The sequence below is a fragment of the Mandrillus leucophaeus genome, unplaced genomic scaffold (assembly GCF_000951045.1).
Source record: "Mandrillus leucophaeus isolate KB7577 unplaced genomic scaffold, Mleu.le_1.0 Scaffold19, whole genome shotgun sequence".
Taxonomy (NCBI): Eukaryota; Metazoa; Chordata; class Mammalia; order Primates; family Cercopithecidae; genus Mandrillus; species Mandrillus leucophaeus.
In genome coordinates, this window is record NW_012101920.1 from 1,148,447 (window position 1) to 1,155,951 (window position 7,505).

The 7,505-nt window shown below is 47.4% G+C and overlaps 1 pseudogene; it reads right to left on the reverse strand.

Moving 5' to 3' along the window:
• Positions 1 to 5,048: 5,048 nt before the first annotated feature.
• Positions 5,049 to 5,843, reverse strand: LOC105538297 (annotated as a pseudogene).
• Positions 5,844 to 7,505: the final 1,662 nt, after the last annotated feature.

Below are 7,505 nucleotides of genomic sequence, written 5' to 3' on the forward strand. Positions count from 1 at the left end.
TCCCGGCGCGCAGGGCAAGGCTCCTCGGAGTTGAGGTGCTGGGGCTTGGCCTGCTTGCGCCGCGACATGGCGCGAGGACGGGGCTCCCCGCGCGTCCCTAGGAGTGGCCTACTTCACACAACGAATTCCCGGAGTTCGGAAATTACCCCCCTTCGGCTGGAACGCGCATGTCCCGGCAATTCTGCTCATCAGCCGAGCAGGGCGATTTATCAAGAGTCCTGACGGCTGATTGGCCTGGAGCCAAGACCCCAGGAGTCCGGTGAACTTGTGGTTCGCGCCCTGGCAGCCCGCGCCACCTGGGAGCTCGTTAGAAATGCAGACTCTCGGGCTCTACCCCAGACCCGCTGAATCAGAATCTGCATTTTAACAAGATCCCCAGGTGATTCGCATGCACATTAAAGTTTGAGAAACCGTGTCTGCATTTTAACGAGATCCCCAGGTGATTCGCTGGCCCATTAAAATTTCAGAAGCGCAGCTCTCCTCCAACTTTAATGTGCGCACGAGTCACTGGGGATCTCGTTAAAATGCAGATTCTGACTCAGTGAGTCTGGGGTGGGGCCTGAGCTCCTGTATTTCTAACGAGCTCCCAGGTGAGGCTGTGGCTGCAGCGCTGCACAGGCTGCGCTTTTAGATTCGGACTTAATTGGTCTGGGCTGGGACCTGGGCATTGGGATATATATTTTTTAAAAGCCGTCTCCCTCCCTCACCACCCCCATCACACACACAGGTTATTCTGATGTGCATCCAAGCTGAGAAGCACGACCTCCACTCCTGGCTCTCAACCCTGGCTGCATACCCAAATTTAAATTTTAAAAGAGTTGGAGACACTCTAGTGTGTCCCTCCAACTGCAGGGAGAACATGTTCCTGGAGGACGGGGTTAAAAATGCAGATTCCGAAAGTTCTGGATTCAGGTGGCCGAGGCCAGGAATGTGTGTTTTTATACAGCACGCGCCCGCTCCCGCCCCGTGACTCGGGCGCACTGGGTCTTGGACCACACAGGAGGGCTTTTGGGGCCAACCCGACGCTGGCCCCACCCGGCAGGTGACGAAGGCGTGGTCCTCGGGGGGTTGAGCTAATTAGCGTTCGTGCTCAGACTGGCTGGGACCTCGATGAGACCCGAGGGAGACCCCTCCTTGCGCCGCGTAAATGATATCCAACGGGGAGTAAGAAAGCCACCTACGTACGCCAGGTGTTTACTTTCTTCAAATTGGGGAGTTACTTAAGACAGGGTTGTGCCCCAAGCTTGCCCGAACCTGAGAATCACGTGGAGGCCCTTGTTTCAAAAAGACCCAGCCAGGCTCTGCTCCGAGTTTTTGGGGCGGGGCCTGAGAATCGGTATTTTTAACAGCGCAGCGTATGAGTTTTACGGGGTCCCGGTCCTGGGGGGTTAGCAGCTTCTGTAATGAGCCTTCTATGAGGTGAACGTTGGCGAACCCCGGGGCAGGGCCTGCGAGAACAGCATTTTTTGCTTAATTGTTTCCATTTCTTAAACGCTGACCTGTTTTCCTCAAACTTCCCTTTGATTTTCAGGTTGTGAATCGACTTAGGGATATTTGTGTAATGCCGGGTGAAGTCATGTCAGGTTCCATTTCCGAGACTTAAACTTTTTTAAAAAAACAATGCTTCAAGTCTTCTTTGAGATATATGTGTAGTTACACGTATCTGTAAAGACATTTGAAAATATATACACGTGGCCGGGTGTGGTGGCTCATGCCTGTAATTCCAGCACTTTGGGAGGCTGAGGTGGGCGGATCACATGAGGTCAGGAGTTCTAGACCAGCCTGGTCAACATGATTAAACCTTGTCTCTACTAAAAATACAAAAAATTAGCTGGGCGTGGGGGTGGACGCCTGTAATCTCAGCTCCTGGGGAAGCTGAGGCAGGAGAATCACTTGAATCTCCTCTGGGGAAGTTGAAGAGGGGTGTGTGAGGGATATGGGAGACATCTGATACCCCCTTATACTGCTTGAGGTGTGTACGTGTGTTTGTATTGCTTTGTTGTTATTTCACCTCAGGTGTACACAATCAATCATTGGTACATGAGGCATTATTACTGCCCTATTGTTAGCCTACACTTGTACACCTGCCTACATTTTTTAGGCTGCTTGCTTGCACCCTGTTTATTATGACATAATAAGTACCAGGGAACCTACTGCCCCGAAGTAGGACCTTAACCACAACCTACATCTCTCTTTATATGACCTCCTGATGTCCCCTCTCCTCCTCTGCCCTACAACTGAATAACCATCAGCCTGACTCCTACAGATCTCATTCATTTGCTTTTTCTGTTTAGCACGTTTTATTGTACCTACATGTATTCCTTAAAAAAATACAATTTTAATATTTAAAGAATATAAAAGGGTATATAATCTTCCAAGAATAACTTTTTTTTCACTTAATATTATTTTGCTAAGATCATCCAAATTCCTGTCATCGTTTAATTGATTTTGACTGCTCTGTAAATATTCCACTGTGTGAAAATGCCAGTTTCTTCACCTACTCTCCTGTTGATGGGCACATGGGCCTTTGCCAGGTCTTTGCCATTGTGAACAGTGCTGCTTTGATCTTTCTAAAAAGTGTCAGAGTTTCTCATGAGTGAATATATACCTTGGGGTAGTATAAGAGATAATGCCAAAATGATTGTATTAACTTATACTTCCCCAGCAAGGTATAAGAAATAACATAGGTCGGGCTCAGTGGCTCATGCCTGTAGTTCTAGAACTTTGGAAAGTTGAAGTTGGTGGATCACTTGAGCTCAGGAGTTTGAGACCAGCCTGGGTGACATGGCAAAACTCTGTCTCTATAAAAAATATACAAAAATTAGCTGGGTGGGTGACACACATCTGTGGTCCCAGCTACTCTGGAAACTGAGGCAGGAGGAAGCTGAGCCTTGGAGGCTGAGGCAGTGGGCTATGTTTGTGCCACTGCACTCCAGCCTGGGCAACAGAGTAAGAACCTGTCTTGAAAACAAACACAAAATACCCAAAATGTGAAGCCCATTCTTTCCCACACTCAGGATTATAAAATGTCTTGATTTTTGCCAACTATATTGACATAAAATGGGGTCTCAGTATAGTATTGACTTGCATTTTCCATGTCGGTATACTTACAACCAAAAGCAAACTGAAAATTGTAAATGTGTTCCACAAATATAACAACAACTGATAGTCTTATTTTTTTAAAAAAATTGTTTTTACTCTTTTGCAAAACATCCAATCAGAGTTCTAGTCCTAAATTAAGGTTTTGTGTTTTTTTTGTTTTGTTTTGTTTTGTTTTTTTGAGACGAAGTTTCACTCTTTTTTTTTTTGAGATGGAGTCTAGCTCTGTCGCCCAGGCTGGAGTGCCGTGGCACGATCTCTGCTCGCTGCAAGCTCCGCCTCCTGGGTTCACGCCATTCTCCTGCCTCAGCCTCCCGAGTAGCTGGGACTACAGGCACCCACCACCATGCCCGGCTAATTTTTTTGTATTTTTAGTAGAGCCGGGGTTTCACCGTGTTCGCCAGGATGGGCTCGATCTCCTGACCTCGTGATCCGCCCGTCTGGGCCTCCCAAAGTGCTGGGATTACAGGTGTGAGCCACTGTGCCCAGCCGAAGTTTCACTCTTGTTGCCCAGGCTGGAGTGCAATGGCACGATCTCAGCTCACTGTAACCTCCACCTCCTGGGTTCACGCCATTCTCCTGCCTCAGCCTCCCGAGTAGCTGGGACTACAGGCACCCACCACCATGCCCGGCTAATTTTTTTGTATTTTTAGTAGAGATGGGCTTTCACCATGTTGGCCAGGCTGGTCTCAAACTCCTGGCCTCGAGCAATCCATCTGCCTTGGCCTCCCAAAGTGTTGGGATTACAGGCATGAGCCACTGTGCTGGGCCACCATGTTTGGTTTTGGTTTTAATGGCTTTATATCAAGGCTCAAAATTAAATATCTGAAAACAAAAAATCTTATAGGGTCTACAGATGCAAATGAAAGCAAAGTATCATTGGCTATGCATAATCAGTCATGATTCTCCTCTTTCAGTCCCGTTTGCCAATTACACAGGTTGACTATTCTGTTGAAATCCAGCTAGTAAATTTTCATCTTCCCTCATAACCAGGAGCTTCTGCAAATTAAAGTGAAGAAGACACATCACTATATTGTACCTGGAACAAATGGATTTCAAACCCAGGGAAGCTCTTTTTTTAAAAGATGTTTAAACAGGCTGGAAAAATCTGTTTGCTGGCTGAGTGCAGCGGCTTATGCCTGTAATCCCAGCATTTGGGAGGCCAAGGCGGGTGGATCACCTGAGGTCACGAGTTCGAGACCAGCTTGGCCAACATGTCAAAACCCCATCTCTACTAAAAATAACAAAAATTAGCTGGGTGTGGTGGCACATGCCTGTAATCCCAGCTACATGGGAGGCTGAGGCTGGAGAATCACTTGAACCCAGGAGGCGGAGGTTGCAGGGAGCCAAGACTGTGCCACTGCACTCCAGCCTGGGCGACAGAGCGAAACTCCGCCTAAAACAAACAAACAAAAAAACCTGTTGCTAAGTTTAAACACATAGATTGAATTCTCATAGGTGACTTTTCATTGTTTTCAGCAACAATATCACATAACAAGGGAATCATGACCAAACATGCATTTAAAAGTACTTTCTCCATAGGATGTTTCTGTTGAAAACTAGTTACTTCTTCATTCTTCATATATCGCCTTTGTCCTGATTTTTTTTTTTTCCTCTTAAGCAAAACACTGAAACTTTAATTGAACCAGAATTACACCTGTCAAAGATCCGGGCCGTATACTCCTAACTCTTCTCTATAGCACCAGTTCCTTGTGAGGGGTTATTTCATCAGCCACCTGAGTAAGTGCTCCAGCTATCCCCCGATCAGCTAGAGACATCCCAAGCATGGCCACATCAGCATCAATGTCCAGGCATACTCAGGGTTCAGAATCGTGGGTTAGTACCACTTTTCCCACCATCCCCTTCTATTCCACAAAGGACTCACAGCCAGCGGGTTAACTCTTCCCTCTCCACCCCTACCAAACCCTGGAAAACCACAGAGAGCCTTTTTACAGCTCCTCTTTCTCATCCCACTTCTTCTGGAAGGCAGTTAGGATGTTTAAGCTCTTCTGGAACTCCTCCTTCTTCCGGTCACTCAACCTGTTCTTCTCAATCAGCCTGGCGATCCATGTCATCTCTGATGCTGGGAAGTCCTCCCCTAGGTCTAAGATTTTCCCCATGATCTTCAGGTGGTGCTTGGCCCAGTTCTTCTCAGTCTCCCTCACACTTGAGAGGTGGTCCTGCCCCTGTTTCAAGAGGGCCTGGTGGGCCTCCACTCCAGAGGCCCTGATGAACTCCCCGGCCAGGGCGTCGTACGCAGGCAGGCCACCAGGCCACCAGGCATCCCTAGATAGACGCATTTCCCCTTCAGCCAGCGCTGGATGGCTCCAACCTTAACTGCCCCAGTACATGGGACTGGGTTCTCAAAGTCCTCCTCCCAGAAGAGGTAGAAGACCGGGTAGCTCTCCTTGTGCAGCTTGTATGTCTCACTCAGCTCCATGTTCAGCTTGTCACCATAATCTGAGATCCCCGTCTCTGCCACCAAGAGATCATCGCTGGAATCCAAGTTTTCAGGAAGACGCCTGAACTCATCCTGCTTCTCACCATAGCGGTACTGGGTGTCGAACTTCACCAAGACGAATCAGCTTTTGGGAATGACCTTGTAGAAAGTGACCGTATCCAGGGAAAGGGCGCCCTTGGTGTGTAGGCCGCTGCCGTCATGCGGACGGAGAGGAGCAGAAAGCCCAGGAGAAGGGGAAGCAGTCGGGGGAGAGAGACGCGGAGTGGGGCACGGCAGCAGCCATATCGCCGGGTTCCGCAACGGGGAGGTGGGGAAACTGTAATGGAGAACGGCCCAAGACAGCCGTCAATTTTTTTTTTTTTTTTTTTTTTTTTTTTTTTTTTTTTTTGAGGCGGAGTCTCGCTCTGTCGCCCAGGCTGGAGTGCAATGGTGCGAGCCTCCTGGGTTCAAGCGATTCTCCTGCCTCAGCCTCCTGAGTAGCTGGGATTACGGGAATGTGCCACCACGCCAGGCTAATTTTGTATTTTTAGTAGAGATGGGTTTCCCCATGTTGGTCAGGCTGGTCTTGAACTCCCAACCTCAGGTGATCCGCCTGCCTCGGCCTCCCAAAGTGCTGGGATTACAGGCATGAGCCACCTTGCCCAGCCTGCAGAATTTTTTTTTTTTTTAATAGTTGTTAGGTAATCCCCTTTGTTCACACAGAAAGTTAATAAATTTTCAAACATTATCGCTTTGTAGAAGAAAAATGGAGAATATCTGTAATTCTCACAACGCTGAAGTATTTTGCCAAGAGATAAACAGCATACTTCTGAATTATACAACAGATTCTCCTGGCCACTCTACCTCTCTTTACAAATATAAAGATTCCAGAGGCAGGATAATGTAGTAACTAAGGGCACAGTCTGGAGCCAGCCTGCGTTAGAATCCTGGCTCTGGCTGGGCGCGGTGGCTCACACCTGTAATCCCAGCACTTTGGGAGGCCGAGGAGGGTGCATCACTTGAGGTCAGAAGTTTGAGACCAGCCTGGACAACCTGGTGAAACCCCATCTCTACTAAAAATACAAGAAATTAGCTGGGCATGGTGGCGAGCACCTGTAATTCAGCTACTCAGGAGGCTGAGGCATGAGAATCGCTTGAACCCAAGAGGCAGAGTTTGCAGTGAGCCAAAATCGAGCCACTGCACTCCAGCCTGGGCAACAGAGCAAGACTCCATCTCCAAAAAAAAAAAAAAAAAAAAAAAATCCCTGCTCCTCGCTCTGGCTCTGTTCACATCCCACCTGTGTGATCTCGAGAAAGCTGTTCCGTGTCCCATTTTTCTCATTAATAAAATGGCAATGCCAAAGGTGGCTTGAGGATTAGTGAATTTATATATGTAAACGGGTACAGAACAACATCTAGTACGTAAATACTACTCTAAGTATTAACAGTTGGTATGATAATGGAGTAAGAGTTATAGTTATCTATGAAAGTAGCACTCATCTGTAATTGGTTATTCCATTTAACTAGGCACAGTTACTGTTTTACATGGAAATAGATTTGAAGCAAACAAGCACGTGTGACCTTATTCCACTCTTCTGAGTTGCAGAATTCCCATGCTTTCACAGTTTCAATCCACATATTAAATGAGGAAAGCTTACTTTTCTTTTTAAAGAGAAAGAGATAATAACAAAGTATCAATACAGTGTTGTTTCTGATTGTCCTGGGCCTCTGGGGATGTGGGCACCCTGGTTGTGTTCTCCTTTTTTGTTGTTGTTGTTGTTGTTGTTGTTGTTGGGACAGGGTCTTTCTCTGTTCCCCAGGCTGGAGTACAGTGGCGTGATCTTGGCTCACTGCAGCCTCAACTTCCAGGTCTCAAGTGATCCTCCTACCTTAGCCTCCCAAGTGGCTGGGACTACAGGCACATGCCACCACACCCAGGCTAAATTTTTTTTTTTTTTTTTTTTTT